The sequence below is a fragment of the Gorilla gorilla genome, chromosome 9 (assembly GCF_029281585.2).
Source record: "Gorilla gorilla gorilla isolate KB3781 chromosome 9, NHGRI_mGorGor1-v2.1_pri, whole genome shotgun sequence".
Taxonomy (NCBI): Eukaryota; Metazoa; Chordata; class Mammalia; order Primates; family Hominidae; genus Gorilla; species Gorilla gorilla.
Genome location: NC_073233.2, coordinates 7,937,223 through 7,959,054, shown reverse-complemented (window position 1 = coordinate 7,959,054; position 21,832 = coordinate 7,937,223). Strand labels below are relative to the sequence as shown.

The window sequence follows — 21,832 nt, the reverse complement described above, 5'->3', positions numbered from 1 at the left end:
TTATTAACCATTTGTAGTTATTTTCTGCCTGTGAATGGTTTTCTCTTTGCCCCTTTTTTTGGGGAGGGGTGGTGGTCATTTTGTTCTTATTGGTTTGCACACATTCTTATTGGTATATGAGCAGCTCACTCACTCAAACGCTTTCAGGTTCCAGCTGCCAGCACTGCCCCTGTTCTCAGCCCCCAGGACAGAGCAGAAAATCACTGCTGCGCTCCTGCTCCCGCTCCTGTTGGACTGTTAGGACCCAGCAGGACACAGAGCAGATGGCATCGCTGGTTGAGGTGGAAGCTGGGGTCTCCTAGATGACATTGGGCAAAGGCTGGCAGTAATGACGTTGGGGGTGGGAGGAACAGTCTGGAGGCTCCTGGGGCTGAGGACTCCGGGGTAAGGCTGGCCTGAGGGGGCACGTGCATGACCCTGAGAAGGAGAGGCAGGCCCTGGTGACTTGGGTTTGAGGAGGATTCTCTGGCTGAGGCCCGAGGCTGGGTCAGGGTTGGCTGGGTGGCCAGTGCAGAGGCTGCGTGGAACTCACTGTGCATGAGGGACCAGGCTGCCAGGCCAGGCCTTGCCCTGTATGGGGCCAGCTGTTGCACTCCTCTGCTCCCGAGGGCACCCTATGCTGTGTCTCCTCCCTGCGCAGCCTCAGCCACGGACCCCACTTGAGGAATCTGAAGTATGTGGGCCGTGGCGCCTCCCGCTTAGTTTCTCCTCTTGCCTTGGAATGTGGGGTTCTCCCACATGTGACGCATTTTCTCCAGTTTCAAAGACAAAAACAGCATTTCCAATTAGAGGGGAATGTGCCCCTGCAGGAGCAGCCCGCCTGCCCGCCCAGTGTCCTTTTCCCCTGGGAGTGGGCTTCCGGGTCTTCAGTTGCCTTCCTCCCAGCCTTCTGGAGTCCACCCTGTTACCCGCTTTACCAGACACCTCGGGCCAGAGCCCTGCCCCAGGCGCACCCCACACCAGCGTCCACAGCAGGACAGGGAGGATGGTGTTTGTTCGAACTGTCACCTCAAGGGGGTCTGTGCAGTGACGTTTGACCACACCCTTTGCAGTGTAGCTGGTGTGTGCCCAGGAAGCTGCCCCGCCCACCCAGAGCTGCCTGCGCGCACATCAGGGGTGCCCGTTCTCCCACAGGCCTATGGCGGGTGGCTTTGCTGAGGGCTGTGAAGGGGAGGGCAGGGCACCAGTCACCTCCATGCATATCTCGGGGTTGTGTCCGTCTCTGGAGACCCCCCCACTGTTCCAGAGCGCAGGGGGAGGGCAGGGCACCAGTCACCTCCATGCATCTCTCGGGGTTGTGCCCATCTCTGGAGACCGCCCCACCCCATTCCAGAGCACCAGGGCACGTTTCCATTTCTCTCTGGCATTTTTCTAAGGAAAAGCTGTTTCTCGACTGATCTCAATATTTTTTGGGGAAAAAAATACTGACAAAAACATTGATTTCCAGTTTTTCTGTTTGAGCCCCTGCAGGCCAGGTTGCCATGGCAGCACCCGGGGTCAGGCCCATGACCAAGAGGGTCCCCACAGCCAGGGGTCCTCAGGAGCCGGCTAGTGGGCGCTTCGGGCTGACTTCTCGCCAGCTCCAGGGGGCCGTGGGGTGGGGGTTGTGCTCTCGCAGGCCACTCCTCCTCCCTTGTGGGGCTCCCAGCTTCCTTCCTGTGGGACTCAGGGACTCAGCCTGGACTAAATTTTGCAGCCAAGGTTTTTATACCAGCCAGAGAAGGGCAGCGTGGCCTGGCAGGGCTCCACCACCCTGTTCTTAGGCGGCCTGGGCCCTGCTGGGCTCCGTGAAGCTGGGGGTGGGGAGAGCACAGAGTGACAGAGAGGCAGGGTCTCACCTATCCCCTGGCTTTTCTGAGCCTGTGAGCTCCTGAGGGATCGTGAGCGCTCTTGTTTGTTTTAACCATCAGTCCACGCCCCACCGCCTTGCTGTGAGCAGGTGAGTGTGGGGGCTCCTCCACTTTTTTCAGCAGCATGATAGATGGGGGCTCTTAAGTCCTACCTGCCCCCCAGCCCAGGGGTTTTCCTGGATGAGCGAAATGCAGGCATCAGGAGGGAGAGGGGTCAGAGATCCCTGGAGGCCCCTGCCCTCCCGCAGTCAGTGGTGGCTGGGGGCCGGGAGAATGACTAGGCAGGCTCCAGTAGCCACTTTAATTGTTCAGAGTTTGGCTTGACTTGAGCTTGAAATGGACAGTTTTGGAGGTGCGGTGATGCATTACTCTGCCTTCTAAATTTATACCGAAATCTCGGCGCCCAGCCCCCCCGCCGATGGCTCCAGGTGGCTCTTTCTGTACCGAAATCTCAGCCCCCGGCCCTCCCGCCGATGGCTCCAGGTGGCTCCTTCTGCATGGCCTCCACCTGGCTCTTGGCCTCCTGGCAGTCTCTGATCACCCTTACCCCAGGAGGACACTTGACCCCCAGCCTGGCCCCCCCTTGTCTTCCTTCCTGGATGTCCCCTGGCCCACGGGCTGTGCTGTGCTTGGAAGGCATACTGTCTGAGGGGACGAGCCCTGTGGCACTGCCTGGGACTTCTTTCAGGGCTAGGATGGCCCTGGCTTGCTTCAATCTTTCTCTGCATGCTGGCAGCGCCACAGCCTGTCCAGGCCCCATGGATGTTGGCACCTCCAGGTCAGCTGTGGCAGAGAGGCCCCTTGCACTAGGAAGAGAGGCTATCACTGTCTCCTACTAGGGTGGCGTGGAAGAAAGCTGTTGTGTTTCGGGCGCTTTCCTGTTTGGTGTGAGGCTTGTTGGCCAGCTTGCTAGGAGCAGGGGTGGGTTTGGGGTAGACTTGATGGCATTTTCTCCTCCTCTGCCTCCTCCTCTGCTGACTGGGCTGTGGGAACTAGGAGGGCAGTGCCCCCCTGGGAACAGGAGGTGAGCCAGGGCAGGATGGGCTTGTGCTGCGCTCTGGGCCGGGCATGTAGGGATAAGCTCTTTCCCCTTCCACATGCTGCTGTCCCCTCTTGGGGGCCAGTCACGTGTGAAGGCTAGAGCCAGGCTGCCAGCAAGGGGGTCAGCACAGAAATAGCCTCGGCTGCTGTGTGTGGGGAAGTGCGGGGCTTAGGGGGCCATGTTCACCCCTGCACCAGTGGCTCTCCCTGCAGAAACCTGCCCCATCCGCCCATCCCCTCCTAGTCCAGACTGCGTCTTCCTCATGGTCTGTGGTCTCCTTTTGATTTGTGTTGCCGATGGACATGTGTGTCCTGAGCGGTCTCTCCCTGACTCCAGCCGGGGTTTTACTTGCTTGGCAACTCCAGTTTTCCCTGCCTCTGATGCACAGTATGGAGGCTCCACGTGGACGTCCAAGGCTCCATGCAGTGCTCCTGACTGTCCGAAGTCACAGAGCAGCTTTTCTCAGGTGGCTCCTGAGACGTTTCTTTGTTTTTGTTTTGTTTTGAGACGGCGTCTCGCTCTGTCACCCAGGCTGTAGCGCAGTGGCGCAATCTCGGCTCACTGCAACCTCTGCCACCCAGGTTTAAGCAATTCTCCTGCCTCAGCCTCCCAAGTAGCTGGGACTACTGGCGCCCACCAGCACGCCCGGCTGATTTTTTGTATTTTTAGTAGAGATGGGGTTTCACCATGTTAGCCAGGATGGTCTCGACCTCCTGACCTTGTGATCCGCCCTGCTTGGCCTCCCAAAGTGCTGGGATTACAGGTGTGAGCCACCACGCCCGGCTTTTTTTTTTTTTTTTTAAACCTTCTCTGCCCCTGCCGCTAAAGAGGTGGTATTCCAGGACTCTAGGGAGGCTTGGAACCTCCAGTGTTACTTTTCAGTGTTTGTACAGGGTCTCTTTTCTAGATCCGAAAACGCCATCAGTGGATGCCAGGACCCTGTATGAATATCCTGTCGAGCTTGCTTCCTTATCAGTAAAATGGGCAGGGGCAGGTCTGGGGGGTGCCAGTTGAGGAAGTCGAGGGGTTCTGAAGCCTGGTTATTCAGAGCTGGCTGGAGCGCTGCTCTTGGACTGGCTGTTCTCAGAATCCAGCTACTCCCTTCTTTGGGCAGGCCCTGTAAGAGCGCCCCTTCAGATCAACCTTTAGCTTGATGTGGGCGTGGTTCCTTTCTGGGTAGTGTTGCCGATCCCTACCTCGGGGGCTACTTGCTTCAAAAGCCATTTTTGGGGGTCCCGGAACCAAGTTCAAAGGCAGTGTGTTTGGTTCCTAAAATGCACATTTGTGTTTCCTTTAACTATCATTTATTTATTTAGAGAGTCAGAGTCTCGCACTGTCACCCAGGCTGGAGTGCAGTGGCGCAATCATAGCTCCCTGTCGCCTTGAACTCCTGGCCCCAAGCAGTTCTCCCACCTCAGCCTCTCAAGTAGCTGGGGCCACAGGTACACCACCATGCCCAGATAATTTTGAAGATTTCTTTGAGATGGGGGGGGGGGGGTCTCCTTATGTTGCCCAGGCTGGTCTCAGACTTCTGACCTCAAGTGATCCTCTCACCTAGGCCTCCCAGAGTGTTGGGCTGGGGTGGCTAAATTTGTTTTTTCTGCAACAGGACCTGCTTTAGAGGGAGGCAGCCTTGAGTTCCAATTAAAGGACTCCTTGGTAGCGGAGGGTCCGGTGAGGCTGTGCACGTCTGTTCGGGTCTGCCCTGCAGCGGCCTGTTGGCTGAAGTCGGGGGATGCCTGGGAAGCACACGCCAATGTTCATGTGAGGCCTGGCACTTAGAAGGTTCTCCGTGAACGAGTCTCTTTCCCTTCCCTCGCATTTTATTCCACGGTTTGCCTAGAGTCTTCTGACAAAGCCAGCCATTCGGTGTCTGTGCCTGGCATCCGTGCCCCAGTGTGGTCCCCTTCCCCTCAGTTCACCCTCGGGTGGCTGCCGGGCTTGGTGTGTGGTCAGGAGAGCAGGTCCCTGGCCTAGCCTAGGCACTCTGTGCCGCAGATGTCTCGTGACATAGCTGCTGTGGAAGCCCTGGGGGTCTTCTGGGAGTCCCGAGAGTGCCCTGCCCTGGCTGTCTTGGACTCGCGTGAGTGCAGACACAGCATGGGTTTCTCCCCGCTCGCTGCAGCCTCCACCTCGAGTTCTCTAGCTGGCTGAGTCTACTCTGAAGGGAGCTGTGGGGAAGAATTCACACATGGGGCTCTCCTGTCACCTGGGGTTCTTCAGTGCCACTTGTTTAACAGTCTTAGCTTCTGGGGCAGCTGAGAGCGTAGCGTGGGTGCCAGGAGCCGCCAGCCGTGTGGGCTGCCCAGTGGGCAGGTACTGTGAGCCTTTCCATGGACAAGGCCCTGGCGGCCCCAGAAAACTGCCTCCTGAGTCCAGACCTCCCTTCTTCTCGCCCTCCCAGGGCTGACATCCCCCTTGGTGCAGCCGTCATTGTGATTTTCGACCTCATGGGCCATTTCTCAGCTATAAATTGCGTAAGCTGCTGAGAAAGGGCAGCGGATGCTATCTGGAGTGCAGCTGAAGGCTGCTCCCTCCCACCTCCTTGCCCCTACCAGTCTCCTCTCCGTTCTAGGAGCACTCTGCTCCCATCGTGGGTGGGCGGGCCAGGCAGTCACCCTCTCTGCATCCCCTGGGCTCTCTGGCTTCCTTCTGCCTGGGGGCATCTCCTTTTCTGCAGGCTCTCAGCTGTGGGCTCCTGGTGACTGGAAGGCAGGAACGAGCTGCCCCAGCCAGGGCTGAGCGGGTGGCGCTTTCTCTTGGCGATCAGAAGGCTGCCGCTCATTCTGGACCTCTTCCTGAGAGTGCTCTCCCGGGCATGCGGCTTGCGAGGAGTGGCTCCCACACCCCAGCCGGGTGCGCCCCTGGCCAGCGCCTGCCAGCCACCTCTGCCACTTCCAGTGAAGTCCAGGAGCCCACAGGGCCGGCGGGTGGCATGTGACTTGGAGACCAAGGGCCCCTCACCAGACTCTCCCATGTGCTCTGGAGAGCGTGCCGGCCGTGCTCACTCGTGACAGGCACTGAGAAGCCACTTTGCCATTGTCTGTGCTTTCCTGACAAGTGGATCTTGCCCCAGGAACCCGATCCAATTGTGAAGTTGCCCCAGATGTGGCCGTTTGTAGACATCAGTGTATGAGAGTGTGTGGGGGACACCTGTGCCCACGCAGGGGCCCTGCTTTGGGGTGCCCGCTGTTCTGGGGACCCACGGTAGTAGCTGTGCAGTGCGGCAGCCGGCTCTGTGGGCTCCTGTGGCCTCTGTGGTCTTGGTCATCTGCCCTTGTGTCCGGCACTGCAGACCATGTGTGCGGTCACCTGGACAGGGCCCAGTCTGGAGCCAGAGGAAGGAGCTGTTTGGGGGTGTCTCTCGGTTGACCTGGGGCTGCCTCATTTCTGTCTCCAGGGTGGGACAGGGCCTAGGTAGGGATTCCATACTTCTACATGGGGATGAGCAGTGCCACCTGAGGTGACAATGTGCGTGGTGTGGCATCCAGGATGTCCAGGTCAGGGCCAGGGCCTGGATCCAGCCCTGTTAGACGAGCCTCGCGCCCATGTCTGGCTGCGGCCCAGGGCTGTCTGGATCTGTCCACTTCTCCGTCTGCCTCCTCTGGGCTGCCAGCCTTCCCCTCCCCATCCCTTCTCCACAGGCTCTGCAGGCTGGGCAGCCTCAGCTTTCTGTGCCTTGGCCAGAGTCCAGAGCCGAACCTCACCCACTCTCCGCACCCCGCCTCACTGTGCTTTTGGTGGGTGGATTTAAAGCCTCCTCCCCAGCTCTCTTCTGCACATGCCTCTCTCCAGCCATCCAGAGCCCTCCTCCTCTTTGTCGCCTGAGCCCCTCACCCCTGAGGCCTCCCTCATCCCACGCCCTTCCCCTTCCCTGGTCGCCTCTTCCCGCAGCCTATCAGGGTTTGGACATTCAAATGCTGAGACCCTGGGCTTACTGGCCACAGGTCCGGGCTGTGGCGGGCTCGCCGTGAGCAGAGGGCGTGTGACCTGAGCTCAGAGGGGAGCCTGCCCGGAGCACCCCCGGCACGCTGTGCCTCGAGCTCCCCAGGAGCAGCACTCTGGCCTGATGGCCCCACCTGGGCTGTGGGGGGAGCTGGGATGGAACCCAGGATGCCCTGTGGTGCCACATTTTCTCCCTCAGGGCGCTGGGGGCTGCCAGGGTGTCCTCGCCTGGCCGCGTGGTACTGCCTGGAGCAGGCATCCATCTGCTCATAGAAGGATCTGCAGGAGAGCAGGGTGTCAGATGCTGGCTTTTCAAAGTCAGGTGCCCAGGAGCCAGCAGGTCGTGCCTGGTGGGAGTCATGGGGGCCCGGGCCTGGGGACAAAAAGCAGGGCCGTCTCCCTACAGCGCCAGGCAGGACACTGCAGTTCAAGGGCCTGTGGACCTATGAGGCCACATCTTCACCGTGGGCTGACCCCGGGGCTGACCATCAGGCCTTCCTCCCTCTGGTGGCGCCTGAGGCCCCTGGCCTGGGTGGGCTGGAGGAGGACGTGGGTAATCCATGGAACAGGCCTTCCTAGCTGAGGTTTGATGGGACCCCAGCCCAGCGATGTGTGGAGCTGTGTATCTGTGCACTGGGTAGGGCTGGGGCTTCAGCGTCTGGCAGCAGCCCTGGGGGATCTCCAGAGCAGCCCCCTCATGTACAGTTGTCCGGCACCCTCATCTCTGTCCCTTAACACAACTGCAGCTAGTGATGAATGCTCAGTTTCACCAGAATCGTCCGGTGCAGGATCAGGCACGAGGAAGGCCGCAAGTATGAACAGATGGCTGGGCTGAGGGTTGACTGTAGGCACAGAGAGACGGTGGTGGTTCTGGCTGGGCGTGGAGGGGTGCAGGATTCGTCCCCTGGCCTCCCATCACCATGGCAGGCACAGTGGGGTTGGAGGCAAATCAAAGGAGGTAGAAGCAGATGAGAGGTAGCAGTGCAGCCACAGGAGGTGGTTGTGCGTGCAGATGTGCACTTGCGGGGTGGCGGGGCGGGAGGCAAGCCTGGAGGGACGGGAAGAGCCGCAGACCAGACGCTCACTGCCTAGCTGGCCAGCCTGCCGCAGGCCCTTTTCAACTGGGCCAGATCCCACATTCAACAGACAGGGCATGTGGTTGGCTCTCCCCCAGTCCCTTCCCTTGGCACAGGTGCCACAAGTCCCGAGGTCTGCTTCCCCCAGACGCCACCATGGCCAGTGCCGGGGCTGTGGTTCCCTTCTAGTTGAGTGCGCATTTAGTGCTGGCGTCCGCCCTAGTGTGGGCAACTGAGCCCTGGCAAGCACCGGGGCAGAGTGTTTCGTGCAGACATCACACCTGGCTGGAGAGGTTCCCCTGAGGATCCCCTGGCACCCTGGGTGTTAGCATCGCCCTGGATGTCACTGTGCAACTGCAGGGCACGGGCATGGACTGAGAACGTGGGTGAGAAGGGGAGACAGGTTTCATTCGCTTGCCCTCCACTCACCCAGCACCTCTCTGCTTTGAGAGCTGCTTTCTTGCTCTGATGCTGACTTGGCATTTCTTCCGTTCATTTAGCAAATATTGACTGCCTGCTGTCCCCCTGTTCCGGGTGCCGGGAATATAGTGGACACAAGACCCCTGCCCTCCTGTGAGGCCTTACATTGTAACAGGAGTGCTGGACAGATGTGCCTGTCTGTCACAGACTGAGGAGCGCCAGGTAGGGCAGCCAGAGACGGAAGAAACGAGTGGCCGACCGGAAAATGGGAAGTCTGAGGAGGAGCGCTCCAGCCACAGCAAAGGACAGGTGGCCGGCCCCGCGGTGCCAATGTGCTGGGTGCCCAGGCCACAGAGGAGACTCGAGGGACCACAGCGAGGGGAAGTGGGGAGGGCACAAAGGCGGCGTGGGGAGCACTCAGGCTCATTCACTGCACGGCGCAGGAGTCGTGAGGGGCTTTGAGCAGCAGGGGGTGGGATCAGAGCTGACTTGCCAGGATCACACTCCCAGTCATGTGGAGAGTGGATTGGAGGGTGGGGGCACAAGGGGGCCTGCCTGAGACCATGGGTAGTGGCACAGGAGGCCCGCGGGGGTGTGTGGGTGAGGGACGAAGGGGGAAGAGACACCCCCCGGCGTGTTTTGTGGGCAGAGCCGTGAGGACCTGCTGATGGATGGATGTGGGGTCTGAGAGGGGTCCAGGGAGGACTCCCGCATTCCTCTGAGGCAGTGGGAGGATGGAGCAAGTGTCTCTGGAGTTGCAGAGGACACCTGAGGAGCCAGTTCTGGAAGGAATGCCTCAAGTCTGAGATGCCCATTAGTCTAATGGGGACAATGGGCAGGCACTGGGCCAGGAGCCCAGAGAGGAGTTGCTTTTCTTTTAAACCTTTACTGCAGTCTGCTTGATATACCGTGAACCGCCTGTGTTTAAAGGGTGCAGCTTGACAAGTGTGGACATATGCATGTGTATCCCTGAAGCCACGGCCACAGCCAGGGAGAGGAACACACCCATCACCCTGGGGTTCCAGTTTCCTCCTGCCTTTCTGTGACACTTCTCTCCCCCACTTCATCGCTCCCAACTACTGACAAGCTTCTGTCATTGTGGTCACACCTTTATGTTTCCTGGAATTTCCCGTGAACGGAATCACAGTGTGAACCTGATGTTCACCTGGCCTCCGTCACTCAGCACACTTGCCGTAGTAGTCTTCCGTGTTCTGCGTGTCTCCCAGGCCACTCCTGTCTGTGGCTGAGGCGCGGTCCGTGGATGCTGAGGCCGCACCGTGTCGCCTCCCCATGGTGGGTGTGCAGGTTCTCTCCTTTCTGACCAGCACACTTGCAGCTGCCGTGAACATTCGTGTGCGGATCTCAGTAGAAATGTGTGCTTTCCATGAAGTGGCTGAGAGTGCAGTGCTCAGACCGTAGGTGGATATAGGCTTAACGCTTGTAGAAGCTGCCCAATTGCATTCTAAAGCAGTTCCAGTTCCACCATTTTGCATCCCCACCAGCAGCCTCAGGGCCCTGCTTCTCGGCACAGTGGCGGGCACGTGGCAGGCATGTGGCATGCTCATCCCATGGTCATCCCACAGGCATGTGGCATGCTCATCCGTGGTCATCCCGCAGGCACGTGGTTTGGCCGTCCCGTGGTCATCCTGCAGGCATGTGGCAAGCTCATCTGTGGTCATCCCGTGGGCACGTGGCCTGGCCGTCCCGTGGTCATCCCTCAGGCATGTGGTTTGGCCATCCCGTGGTCATCCTGCAGGCATGTGGCAAGCTCATCTGTGGTCATCCCGTGGGCACGTGGCCTGGCCGTCCCGTGGTCATCCCGCAGGCATGTGGCATGTTCATCCCATGGTCATCCCACAGGCACGTGGCGTGGCTGTCCCGTGGTCATCCCACAGGCATGTGGCATGCTCATCTGTGGTCATCCTGCAGGCACATGGCCTGGCCGTCCTGTGGTTGCAGCTGTCCCTTGCGTGGCTGCAGCATCCTGTGCTCGTGTTTGGCGTTCTGCTGATGGCCAGTGATGTTGAGCATCTCTTCATGTGCTTCATTCGGCTAATCATATCTCTTCTTTGGTAAAGTTTCTGTTCAGTCTTTTGCCCATTTTTTATTGGGTGACTTGTCTTCTTGTTATTGAGTTGTAAGAGGTCATTATTTGTTTTAGATGTCCTTTATCAGATCTGTGTGTTGAAAAAATGTTTTCCAGCCTGTGGCTTGTCCTCGTTAGGTGGCCTGAGCTCAGGCATGGGCTGTTCATTTTCAGTCCTTTTCTGCTCTGGTTTCCTCTGCAGAGTTGCTGCTGCTGTGTCTTTGAGTTCAGCCACCTTGGCTCTGCAGCGGCCTACATGGTGCTCATGTCAGACATCTTCATGCCCACATCTGGAAGTCCAGTTTGGATTTTAAGAAAAATCTTCTTTATCTCTGTTTACCACGTCTCATGTTTCTTCTGGCTTTCTGGATGGATGGGATACAGTTAGTGTGACTTAAAATGTCATCTACTAATTCTGCCATTCGGCCATTTACGGGACTTTTCCTGTGGATCGATTTGACTCCTAGGAAGGGATTATTTTTCTTTCTTCCTTGAACACGTGGTGATCTCTGATTAGAAGCAAAACACTGTGACCTCTTGGCTTTGTGCTGATGCACACACAGGCACACGTGCACATGCATACACACACACGTGCACACATGCACATGCATACACACACAGGCACACATGCACATGAGTTTTGTGAGCCAGCAGTGCTGTGCGTGCACCCTTGCTGAGAAGAGCTCACATCCTCGAGCCACACCTGACCGTAGAGCTCTTCCGTTGTGGCCCCATGATGCCCCCACCACGGCTGCGACGCTGGGATGGAGTATAAATCGCTAAGCTCAGGTAGCTCTGCTGTTCCGAGGAGCCGGGAGAACCGATGGAAAGCTGTTGTTAGGGAAAAGACTAGTTGGGGTGTTCACGGGGCAGCTTCTCTCTGGAGAAATTCTGTGCGTTTCTTTGATAGAGATTGGATTCATGAACTCATTTTAAAAGAAGGGCGAGTGATTTTGGTGGGTACGTGTGTTCAAAGCCACACCCAACTCAGTTGTGATTTTCCCGCATCACCCAGATGATTTTGAAGGAAGTTCTGAACATGTTTCATCCGTGACTATTCTGTATGTCTGTAAAGGAGAGGGATTCTTTTCCTTAAACATAAGATGTCTCATTATCATACCAAAAGTAGTGATTTCTTCATAACATTGAGTATCAAGCCTTTATGTTTGTCTGGTGTCTCATGACTTGTTTTTAGAGTGTTGAATGTGGATTCAAATAAGGTCCATGCATTGCACTTGGATGACAGATTTTGAAACTCTTTAACTTTATATTTTGAAATCATTATAAATTCATAAGAAGTTGCAAAAATAGCACAAATTCCAGGGCCACCCTCAGCTAGCCCCTACAGGGACAGCACCTTACACACTGGAGCACGACATTGGACCAGAGGTGACGGGCACAGGTGCCGAGTGGTGACCAGGCTGCAGGCTCCGCCCCGTGTCTCTGGATCCACTCCACCCTTCCTGTTTGTTTTTTTTCCCATCCACTTACTTTGTTAGTGGAGCCTGCCTGCTCTTCCTGTGATGTCTCCCAGGGTCTGAATTTTGCTAATTGCATGCTGTGGTATTGTTTAGAACATGCTTTTTATTTCCTGTAAATTGGCAGCTAGATTTAGACCTTGATCGCATTCTCATTCTTCTTTGGAGGCCAGTTGGCTCCGCTGGTGGCTGTGTTCCCCCACAGGAGGTGCATAATATCTCGTTGTCTTTTTGTGTTGTTTGCAGCTACTGCTGACCTCTGCCTAGAACCTTCCTCTCAGTATAAGGCCAGTAATCCCATCTGGAGGGCCCCACCCTATTTCATGACTTCATCTAACCCTGATTACCTCCAATGGTGCCATCCCCAAATAGCATCACAACACTGGGGGTACGGGCTTCAACCTGTGAATTCGTGGGAATTCCGTCCATGACAATAACTTTTTGATTTAAAGTGTTACTGGTATCTAATGGAAATACAATTTTCTTTCCTTTGTATGCAAACTTACCTTTTATCAAAGGACTTTCTGTTCGTCATAAGTCTAGTAATATTACTAGAACGCCTTGGTGTGAGTTGGTCTGAGGTGACATTTGCCTTTTCCATATGTAGTTGCAAGTCTTTTTTTCCTTTAATTTTGTCTGCCGCTTTCTCTCTTTCCTCCTTTATAGAAACTTTTAGTTTTTCAGAAGTTGACATATAATTTACAAACAATGAAATGCACGGATCTCAAGTATTCAGTTAAGTGAGTTTTGATGAATATGAATTCCCCTGTAGCCCACATCCCTGTCAAGATGCAAAATGTTTCTGTCTTCCCGGAAAACACCACCACATGCCTTACCAGTCAGCCCTGTTTGCCTGCCACCTCCCCTCCCAACAGGCAGCCACTGTCTGATTTATTTTCATCAAGGACTAATTGGGCCTTTTCTAGAACATCAGATACATGGAATCTGATGGTCCCCGCTCTTGTCTCTGGCGTTTTCCCCCTGACATCACATCTGTGGGGCTTAGCTGTGCATTGCATCTTAGTGGTGGTTTTATGCTTTGGGTTGCTGAGTGGTGTTTTGTTGTATGAATATACTGTCGTTTGTTGAGCTGTTCTTCTGTTCATGGACTTTGGGTTGTTTCCAGTTTCCGGCTATTGTGAACACTGCTGCTGTGAACGTTCTTGTAGGAGCCTTTATGTGGATGTATGTTTTTGCTTCTCTTGGGTCAGTACTTAGCCATGGAATTATGGAATCCTACATGCATATTTAACTTTCCAAGAAACTGCCAGCCCTTTTCCTCAGTAATTGTGGCTTTTTCCTCAGTAGTTCCTCGCCCTGCCTGCAGCGCATCAGTCTCCTGGTTCCTGCCTCCTCCGCACCTTGGGTGTTCTCAGTCTGTGCAGGTTTAGCCATTCTGGAGGGCATGGCACTTGCTCTTGTACTTATCGGCCATTATTTGTTTTCTTATGTAAAATGTCTGTTCCAGTCTTTTGCCCTTTTTAAATGTTGTCTCTTTTATTGTTGAACTGTAGACCTGCTTTCTATAGTTTAGCTAGAAGTCTTTTGTTGGATATATGCCATCTGTGGCTTGCCTATTCATTTTTCTTAACAGTATATTGAATAGAAGTGTGTTTATGATTAAATTTTGATGAAATGTATTTTGTCACTTTTTGGTTAGTGCTTTTTACATTCTAGGAAATCTTTGCCTACTTTGAGCTTGGCACAGATACTCTCCGTGTTTTATTGTAGAAGCATTGTAGTTTTGCTTTTATGTCTGAGTTTCTGATCCGTCTTGGTGTGAGGTAGGGATTGAAGGTTTCTTTTTCTTCAGAGATACTCAGTTTTCTCCAAACTATTTATTTAAAACATTTTCCTTTCCCCCTTTGATTGATTTCACACTTTTATTGACGTCTAGTTGACCATGTAAGTGTAGGTCTAGTTCTGAACATTATTCTGTTTTATTTATGTTTATTTCGGTGTTTAATACTGTAGCTTTAAGGTAAGTCTTGAAATTCGTGTGAGTCCTGCTACTTGGGTCTTCTTTTGCAAGAATGGTTGGATCCTTCAAAGTCCTTTTGCATTTCCACGTGGATTTAAGAATCCTCTTGTTAGGCTGGGCGTGGTGGCTCATGCCTGTAATCCCAGCACTTTGGGAGGCCGAGGTGGGCAGATCACCTGAGGTCAGGAGTTCAAGACCAGCCTGGTCAACATGGTGAAAACCCGTCTCTACTAAAAATACCAAAAATTAGCCGGGCATGGTGGCGGGCGCCTGTAATCCCAGCTACTGAGGAGGCTGAGACAGGAGAATCACTTGAACCCGGGAGGCAGAGGTTGCAGTGAGCTGAGATCATGCCATTGCACTCTAGCCTGGGTAAGAAGAGTGAAACTCCGTCTCAAAACAAACAAACAAAAAACAAACAAACAAAAAAACAAGAATCTTCTTGTTAATTTCTTTTAAAAATAAGAAATTATCCCTGGATTTTGATAGGATTGTATTTAATTAAGAAAATTGACATCTTAACAATATTGAGTCTTCTAATCCATGGCCATGGTAAATTTTTTTATGTGTTTAGGTCTTTAATTTTTCTCAGCATTGTTTTGTGCTTTTCAGTGAGAGGTTTTGTACGTTTGTGTTAAGATTATTCCTAAATTTAAAAATTATATTGTAAATAGCAGTTTTATAATTGTATTTTCCATTTATTTGTTGCTATTATATAGGAATAAAATTAATTTTCTTTATTGACCTTGTGCCCTGTGATGCCACTAAATTTACTTATTAGTTCTAGCAGACTTGCCCCAGTTTCCTTAGACTTTTCTGTTTACATAACCATGTTACCTGCCAAACAAGATGACCTTTTCCTTTCCGGTATTTATGCCTTGTATACCTTTGTCTTGCCTCATTACAGTGGCCTCATTGTGCCACTGGTATAAGAGTGACACCGAATAAGAGTGGTGAGAATGAGAAGTGCTCAGAGCCCCTTCCTTGTTCCTGATTTTAGGGGCAAAATCTTTACTCCATCAGCAGCATTTCATGTTAGCTTCAGATTTTTTATAGGTGTCCTTTCTCAGCTGAGGATGGTCCCTTCTGTTCCTGGTTTGCTGAGAGTTTGCATACACGTTTTGCCATGTGCTGTGTCTGCATCTAATTGAGATGGCCATATTTTTTTCTCCTTTTATTAATGTGGTGAATGACATTGATTTTCAGGTGTTAGCTAAGCTTACATTACTGGGTGAATCTCTCTTGGCTATGCTGTATTATCCTTTCAATATGTTGTTGAATTAGTTTGTTACTATTTTATTATGGAGTTTTGCATCCACATTCATGAAGGATATTGGGCTGTAATTTCCCTTTTCTAGGAATGCTGTTGTCTCACTTTCGCAGCTGCATTATGCTGGTCCTCCTCCTCTGTTTTCTGAAAGAGTGTGTGTATGGTTTGTATTATTTCTTACTTATATCGTGTGTAGAGTTCATCCGTAAGCCACCTGCACCCACCATTTCCTTGTAGAAAGATTTTTAATTATAAATTCAGATTTTCTACTTCTTCGTATGTCAGTTTTGGTAGCTTGTGTTTGTGAAAAATTTGTCTGTTTCATCTACATTTTATCTTGGCATTCAGTTCCTTACAGTGCTTTGTTACCCGCTTAATATCTGTAGGATGTGTAGGAATGTCCCTTTCATTTCTGATATCGGTAATTTATGCCCTCTTCCTCTCTTGGCTCTCTGTCTCTTTTCTGCTTAGTCTGCTTGGGAAATTGATCTTTTTTTCTTTTTCTTTTTCTTTTAAGTTTTCGAGGCTAACTTTGTGTTTAATTCTTCATTATTTATTTTTCATTTCATAGATTTCTGTTATTTCCTTCCACTTTGCATTTAATATGCACTTCCTTTTTCTGGCTTCTGAAGGTGGATGTATGAATCACTCATTTTAAGCCTTCTCTCCTAATATGAACATTTATAAATTTCTTCCTCAGCTTGGCTTTAGCTGCATTCTACACGTTTTTATAAGTGATGTTTTTATTGTAATCTTCTCTTTAGCACCGTTTAATCTGATGTTCATTTCATCTCAAAAATTTCATTTTTGATGTATTCTTCAGTTCCGGGAATTTTTGTTTATTATTTTGTGGAGTTTCCGATTTTTTCAGAGCCCTAATTGCTTTGTTGATTATGTCCAACCTTTCCTCTAAATCTTTGGATATATTGGCCGGGCACAATGGCTCATGCCAGTAATCCCAGCACTTTTGGGAGGCCAAGGCGGACAGATTACTTTAGGTGAGGAGTTTGAGACCAGCGTAGCCAACATGGTGAAACCTCATCTCTACAAAAATACAAAAATTAGCTGGGCTTGGTGGCGTTTGCCTGTAATCCCAGCTGCTCTGGAGGCTGAGGCAGGAGAGTCACTTGGGAGACGGAGGTTGCAGTGAGCCGAGATTGCGCCACTGCACTCCAGCCCGGGCAATAGAGGACACTGTCTAAATAAATAAATAAACCGTTGAATATATTTATTTCATTCTTTTAAAGTCTTTGTTTGTTACTTTCATTATCTTTGTTATCTCTAGGCCTGTTTCTGTTGACTTATTTTTCCTGGTTATGAGTTAACATTTTACTGCTTCACCTGTCTAGTAATTTTTTTGTACACTAGGTATTGTGGTAGCAATGTTGTTGAAAGTCTCAGTTATGTTTTCCTCCCTTAAAGAGTAGTGTGGTTTGTTCTGGCAGGCAGTTAATTTGCTGTTGGTTAGCTAGGGTCCGTTTGAGGCTTGTTTTTAAGCTTTATTATGCCAGGTCCAGAGAACCCCTCACTCTGGGCTATTGTAGCCCAGTCCCCATGGCACAGCCATTGTGGAATCTCTGTTAAATCCATTCGCCCAAGGTGTCTCCAGTCTGGGTGTGGGAACACGTCTGTCTCCTGCCCCGTGTGGCCTCCAGAACCTCTCTTCCTCACGCTTCCCAGAGCTGTTCTCTGCCAGGTCTTGCAGATGTTCTCTCTGACACCCTCAGCTATTTGTCCAGAGGCTTCCTTGGATCCCTGTTGATGTTTTTAGAGTCCCTTCTCTGTGCAGCTCTGTCCTGACTGCCTCCTCATCCTGCAAATTTCAACAGCTCAGCAGCTTGAGACTTCCATCCCTGCCACCTCAGCTTCTCCAGACTGCAGGCCCCATGTGGTTTCACCATCCCCACCTGCAGCCCGGGAGGCTCCCAGTCATCACCTGTGCGCAGGGGCCACCGTCCTGCACGGCGGTATCCTGGGTCTGAAGCCAAGCGCTTCATATATTCTACCCAGTTTGTAGTTGTTGACAGTGGAGGTGAGGTCCAGTGTCAGTTACTCTGTCATGAGTGGAAGCAGAAATCTCTTCTTTCCTTTATTATTTTAAGAAATTCTTCCTTCCCATCTTCTACTTGGACATCATGGTGGTTTTTGTATTCTTTCTAATTTAGACTTCATTTCAAAAATGGTTTATCCTCTCATTCCTGATTCTTATTTTGCCTCTTTTTTCAAATATTTTCTTTTTCTTTTCTTTCTTTTTCTTTTCTTTTTTGAGACAAAGTCTCGCTCTTCTCCCCCAGGCTGGAGCGCAATGGCGCAATCTCGGCTCACTGCAACCTCCACCTCCTGGGTTCAAGCGATTCTTCGGCCTCAGCCTCCCAAGTAGCTGGGATTACAATAGCCTGCCACCACGCCCAGCTAATTTTTGTATTTTTAGTAGAGACAGAGTTTCACCTTGTTGGCCAGGCTGGTCTTGAACTCCTGACCTCAGGTGATCCGCCTGCCTCAGCCTCCCAAAGTGCTGGGATTACAGGCATGAGCCACTGCGCCTGGCCTCAAATATTTTCTTAAATTGCATTGTTTCCCTGATTGTCTTATTGGGTTGTAGTCTTCATCTGTGTTGTGTCTTCATCTTTGTTGTGTGTCTTCATCTTTGTTCTGTGTCTTCATCTGTGTTGTGTGTCTTCGTCTGTGTTGTGTGTCTTCGTCTGTGTTGTGTGTCTTCATCTGTGTGTCTTCATATGTGTTATGTGTGTGTCTTCGTCTGTTGTGCGTCTTCATCTGTGTTTTATGTCTTCACCTGTGTTGTGTGTCTTCACCTGTGTTATGTGTGTGTCTTCGTCTGTGTTGTGTGTCTTCACCTGTGTTATGTGTGTGTCTTCGGCTGTCTTGTGTATCTTCGTCTGTGTTGTGTGTCTTTGTCTGTGTTGTGTGTCTCTGCCTGTGTTGTGTGTCTCTGCCTGTGTTATATGTATGTCTTCGTCTGTGTTGTGTGTCTTCGTCTGTGTTGTGTGTCTCTGCCTGTGTTATGTGTATGTCTTCGTCTGTGTTGTGTGTCTTCGTCTGTGTTGTGTGTCTCTGCCTGTGTTATGTGTATGTCTTTGTCTGTGTTGTGTGTCTTCGTCTGTGTTGTGTGACTTCGTCTGTGTTATGTGTGTGTCTTTCTGGGATGTTTTAATTGTCAGTGGGAGAGTGTTACTCTCCTCTATTCTTCTTGATTTTCATCGGACTCAACCGTGAAACTTTCCTGCTTGCTTTTAAGTGATCCCACTTTCCCTGTGCCTTTGTGAGGGTGCCGGGGGCATTGCTTTGCTGCTTCCGTAGCTTTTGAGCTCCTTCTTCTGTTGTTTTCACAAAGTGATTAAAAACACAAAGCTCTCCAGGAGTCTCCTTGTTGGAGGGGAGGCTACAGACGAGCAAGTGGATGGGCCAGTGTGGTCCAGGCAGTGATGGCTGCAGGAGTGGGCTGGAGACCTCAGGGGAACCGCTGCTTAGCTTAATATAGATACAAATGTCTACATGTAGGTGGAGATTGAGGCGTATGAGTGCATGTGTGTATACACGTGCCTCCGTGTTCTTCCAGCTGAGCGGGCCTGGAAGCAGTGACACCCACTAGCAACGAGCCCACCCAGTGCTCTGATCTTAGTGTTTTTGTTTCTCGTTTGTGTAGACCCAGGCTGGAGTGAGGTGGTATAGTCATGGTTCACTGCAGCCACCAACCTCCTGGGCTCAAGTGATCCTCTCACTTCAGCTCCTCAGTTGTTGAAACCACAGGCACATGCCACTATGCCCAGATAATTTAAAAAAAAATTGTTTTAGAAATGGGGGTCTTGCTGTGTTGCCCAGGCTGATCTGAAACTCCTGGCCTCAAGCGATTCACTTACCTGGGCCTCTCAAAGTGCTCTTGAGATTCCAGATGTGAATCAACGTGCCTGACCAGGTCTCAGTTTTGAATTCATTCATTACTTTTTTGAGGCAGGGTCTCGCTCCGTCACCCAGGCTGGAGTGCAGTGGTGTGATTATGGGTCACGGCAGCCTCAATCTCCTGGGCTCAAGTGATCCTCCTGCCTCAGCCTCCATGTAGCTGGGAACACAGACACACACCACTACGCCTGGCTAATTTTTACATTTTTTGTAGAGATGGGGTCTCCCTTTATTGCCCAGGCTGGTCTCAAACTCTTGGGCTCAAGTGATGGTCCCTTCTTGGCCTCCCAAAATACTGGGATTACAGGCATGAGCCACCATGCCTGGCCAGTTTTTTTTTTTTGAGACGGAGTCTCGCTCTGTCGTCTAGGCTGGAGTGCAGTGGCGTGATCTCAGCTCACTGCAAGCTCCGCCTCCCGGGTTCACGCCATTCTCCTGCCTCAGCCTCCCGAGTAGCTGGGACTACAGGTGCCCGCCACCACGCCTGGCTGATTTTTTTGTATTTTTAGTAGAGACAGAGTTTCACTGTGTTAGCTTGGATGGTCTCGATCTCCTGACCTTGTGATCCGCCCATCTTGGCCTCCCAAAGTGCTGGGATTACAGGCGTGAGCCACCACGCCCAGCTGCCTGGCCAGTTTTTAATATTTTCTAATGAAAAGAACCAGGGCTCCTTGGAGAAGGGGCTGATTCCCGGTCTGGGGCAGGGAATGCAGGAGGAGCCTGGAGCACCCTGCAGTGCCAGGAAGTCAGGACATGCCCCAAAATGAAAAGTCTGTTGATGGGGGTGTGTCAGGGGACCCAGCAGCTGATGGCAGGAGCTCCCCAGGGCCAAGGACGGACAGTGTGATTCACAAAACAAAGTAGTGTTGTGTTCTAGCTCGGAGTGCAGCCTCAATAGCCAGGACTTCATCCCAATATAAACAAATGGCTGAATATATAAGTGAGTGACCAAGAAGAGGCCGCTCTCTGGTGCCGAACTTCCAGTAATTCCCATAGCTACTCCTCCGTCAGGGTGGTAAGGGGTGGTGCCCGCCCCTTCAGTGTGGGCTGCGTGCAGCAGCTTCGTTCGAGAGCGCGGTGCGGGACGGGGAAGACGAGAGTGTCTTTGCGTGGGGAGGCCTGGCAGTCACAGCCTCAGCCAGGAGATCGGGAGCACCTCCCACGATGAGCCGTGCTGACAGGACAGGCCGTGGGCACGGGGCGACGAGAGGGACATTTCCCTCTGTGCTCTTCCTACCCACACCCACAGCCCAGCCTCGTCGTGAGGAGAGCAGTGGATGGATCCAGACGTCTGAGTCAAGTTTGGACCTTGCTGCGTCAACGTGGATTTGTTCATTGTTAACAAACAGACCATCCTAGTGTAAGGGTTAGCAATAGGAAGAGTGAGTGTGGGGCCATGGGGATTCTGTGTTTGCAGTTCTTTGTAAATCTAACACTTTTCTAAAACTAAAAGCTTAGTAAAGGTAAAATAACCTCTGACACAGACACATGGCCCGTGCCCTCTGCCCCGTCCCGCCTTGGTTGCGACTGCTCCCCCCGCGTGGTGCCTCTGCCCCGCTCCTGTGCTCTCTGTTCCTGGCCAGCTCCTGGCCCTGGCTGTGCCCGGAAGGTGCTTTTGCTCTTCCTTTTCTGGGGTGGCGGGGCCAGGCCACACTGGCACCCGTCACTGGCCTGCGGGCCTCTGTGGCAGCTCCCCGTGGAGTCTGCAGAGCCTGCTCTGGGTCTGCTCCTCTTCCCAGTGCGGTGTCTGTAGCTCAGTGTCTGTGGGTTCCAGCTGCCCCTCACCCTCCCCCACTCCTGCCCCACTCCCTAAGTTTTGATCAATAGGAATACCTGCTCCCTGCACGTGTCCCCCAGTGAACAAACACAGATGAATGTGGACGTTCCTCTGGCGCCAGCCCAGCCCTCTCGGGACAGTGGCATAAGCCACAGAGCTGCCGTGTGCTGACCAGACCCACTGGGCACGCTTGGCGTGGTCCCCCACCCTACCGGGCACCTTGTCTTGACTGTTCCCCCGCCCCCGTGCCACCCTCACCACTGCCTTGCCTGGAACAGACCCACTGGGCACGCTTGGCGTGCTCCCCCCACCCTACCCGGCACCTTGTCCTGACTGTTCCCCTGCCCCCGTGCCACCCTCACCACTGCCTTGCCTGGTTGCCTGGCTTCTTGTGCCCGAAGCCTTCACCATCCCCAGCTTCCTTTATGCTCTGCCCTCCAACGCCCAGCAGCTCATTCTCCCTGTCATGGGCCTCTGCGCGGCCTCCTCTGTCCAGGCCATGCCTCCCGAGAGTGGGCAGGTCTGCGTCATGCACCTCCTGGTCCCAGCCCTGCTACTCACGGGGGCCTCCCCAGGCCTGGAGCCCGCTCTTCCTGTGGCTCCCTTTGCCACTTGGGTGACCTGCCAGAACCTGTGTCCCTGCTGTTGATGGAGCCCCCGAGGGCAGACCGGCAGCCGTGAGCACAGTGGCTGGGTGCGTGTGGCACCACAGGGCTGTGGGACGGCCTTGCCAAGGCAGAGGAAGGCCCGTGGGCGCATGGACGTCCTGATCCTCACCGGGCTGTTTGTTCTGTAGAGACCAGTTACGCACTGCTCAGAGCGTGGCTTAGGGACTGGCCTAGTGGGGAAAATGAAACTGCAGCCTGTTGGGCCTGCTGCTGCTGCTGCTGCTGCTTAGGGAGGCGGGGGCTGGCCTGGGGCCATCCTCTGCTGTGGCTCCTGGAGAGTGTGTCTGTGCTGGGTTGGTGTGCTGTCTCCCCGTGCGCCCA

The 21,832-nt window shown here is 52.8% G+C and overlaps 1 protein-coding gene across 2 annotated transcripts in view; it reads left to right on the top strand.

The window, feature by feature from the left end:
* MOB2 (MOB kinase activator 2) overlaps window positions 1-21,832 on the top strand; it is a 70,319-nt gene that overhangs the window by 30,174 nt on the left and 18,313 nt on the right. The gene's annotated exons all lie outside the window — the stretch shown is intronic.